Source organism: Eriocheir sinensis, chromosome 14 (assembly GCF_024679095.1).
Source record: "Eriocheir sinensis breed Jianghai 21 chromosome 14, ASM2467909v1, whole genome shotgun sequence".
In the NCBI taxonomy this organism is placed as follows: Eukaryota; Metazoa; Arthropoda; class Malacostraca; order Decapoda; family Varunidae; genus Eriocheir; species Eriocheir sinensis.
In genome coordinates, this window is record NC_066522.1 from 15,837,329 (window position 1) to 15,839,828 (window position 2,500).

Below are 2,500 nucleotides of genomic sequence, written 5' to 3' on the forward strand. Positions count from 1 at the left end.
TCAGCGGATACTCACGCGGGTATTTACTTCTTTTTCTCCTGCCGTTCTTAGTTTTGATCTTCGACTTCGTATGTTGTGGCGCCGAAGACTCAAGGCAATAGACCCTGAGGCATTTGAGGCTCACCTGGGCAGCCTTATGCGAGGTGCTGAGATTCGTAGTAAGACGGATACCCGCCCATAATGAATGAGTGAGTGTATGAGTGTGTGTGTACGTGTGTGTATTCATAGTTTTCCATATAGTCTATCATCACGAAGGCGGGCGTAAACATTAATGATGATAAGGAAGTTTGTCGAACCATCTCCACTTTCGAACATGCGACGATAAACTTGACACCTCTCATTTCCGATGTTAAGTGTGTCGGATACCAGACCCCTGAACCTCCTACCCCGTGCCCGTCGACGTCTTAGACAAAGCATGGCCCTCTCTCTTCCATTTATCCCGATTCAAAACTCCCGCGCGGCGAGCCAACATGTGCGGGACGTTTGTACACTTGACACCCACGGACGGCGGGAAATTCAACTAACCGAGGCTCTCTGGCTGTTCCTTTGACGTATTTTGCAGGACACTAAACGGTGATAGATGGTAAATAACTTATGAATCACGCATCGGCTTAGTGACCCGGCAATGTGAACTGTTATACGGCAAAGAAGTGTCATCCATGTCAAACGGTTGTAGTAGTGGGCGGGCGAGGCACTACTGACCTAATTCAACTAGAGAAACGTGCATAGCGAAAGTCAGCCAGGTGTTTGCAGCTATACAGGTACTCAGAGGCCTGCAGACCCGTGTTCGTGTGGCCATCTTACAGCTTAACAATAAGATTAAATACGTGTTCTGCAAGAGTATTCATAAACCGCGTCAAAACAAATAGATTTACACGAAACAAGTTCAGTTCAGTGTAGTTCGCGGAGATCGTCTTTGCAATGGCCCTTCCCCTTGGTATTCCTATGGTTGGTTGTAATGAGGCCCAGTGTTCACCCGACGTTGCTTGCTACTACCCACATCTATCTATTTAAACTTCATCATCATGACCTACTTGCAAGCTTCGAAATGGTACTAAGAAATAAGTGCCTCCCGGCCTCGGATATTCATTCACATATCACGAGAATAGAAATGAGCCAGTGCGTTGTCTATCACGACGATCCTTATTCTAAAAAGGCCTAAGATAGCTTTTATGATACACACACACACACACACACACACACACACACACACACTATTGGTCAGTCATTATTCTAAGTTCAAGGTTCTTCTACTACTACTATTACTACTATTACTATCACTACTATTACTGTTACTACTATTCTGTTATTACTATTATTATTACTACAATTGCTATTACTGTCATGTGCTTCCCTCCTTCCCTCCTGCTACAGCTCTGAATACAAGTCCGATGTCAGGAAACACACGCGCCCTTTAAAGTGAACAAAATCATGTGCAGTTCCTAAAGATAAAAACTCTCAACCTTAACGATGCGGTAAACTAAAGAACGAAAAGTGATCTCGATGTGACGCCTCCTGCACCGAGTCGTTGAAGAGGTGATGATAAATTGTGCGACGGTCTCATAAAACCAAACTAGACTGTCAAATCGCGAATGGCAACAAAAAACTGCAGGAACGCCAGGCACATGACAGGCCATTATCTCTGCCTTTGTCCCCCGAGAAACATTCCAAACGTGAAACACTCGCCTATGTATAGCAAGCGCGTGTGACGTCAGTAAACAAACAAAACAATACGTGTCACTGTCTTGAGAGCCAGAATACCACCAGAGTTTGTGACGTCAGAAACGGGAAACAAAACATGTCACTTTGTCTTCGGAACCGGAATAACTTGAAAGAGCCTCCCACCGCCTCCGCCGCCTCCTCCTCTTCCTCCTCCCTCCGGACAGGGGTTCTGATACCATTCAACGCCTCTACACATCACTAACGAGCGAGCAGAGACCGGAAGGAAGGCACACATTTTTTTTCCAAAGACTTTTTAATCAAGAGAAAAATGTGAAGCTGATCTCCTTCTCTTTCCCTCCTCGGCCCACACACACTTCTTTGCCTCACACCTGCGCCACGGAAACGTCATCTATTTCATCTTGAAGAAAAAAAGGAATTGCCATCTGAAAAAGAAAGAATAGTGTGTTGAGTGTAAAGAAATCAAACAGGCTACGACCCGGACTTATTAACACATTGGAAAAAATAGAGAAGCTGCTTTACTATATAACACTTACCATTCAAACATTCAACACTGCTTTAGAACACGATCATCTATAGAGTATAAAGATTTTTGCGCCTCGAGTGTTCCCTTCCTGGTCTCTCTTTCTCTCTTAAACACAAGCATGATAGAACCTTTGCCGAGGCAGGATGACTTACACGAACATCAGACAGAAAACCATTAAGCAATGAATAAATGAGAAATGTCTTGTATTCCGCTCGCTCTTGTCAACTAGATGGAATCGGTGGCAAGTTGTTGATTGGCTCCCCTGATGCGCGTGAAAATAAGTAATGTCGCAAA

General features: G+C 44.5%; 1 protein-coding gene across 1 annotated transcript in view; it reads left to right on the plus strand.

Annotated features, from left to right (window-relative positions):
- Window positions 1-2,500, plus strand: part of LOC126998559 (nephrin-like) — a 94,793-nt gene that overhangs the window by 341 nt on the left and 91,952 nt on the right. The window lies entirely within an intron of this gene.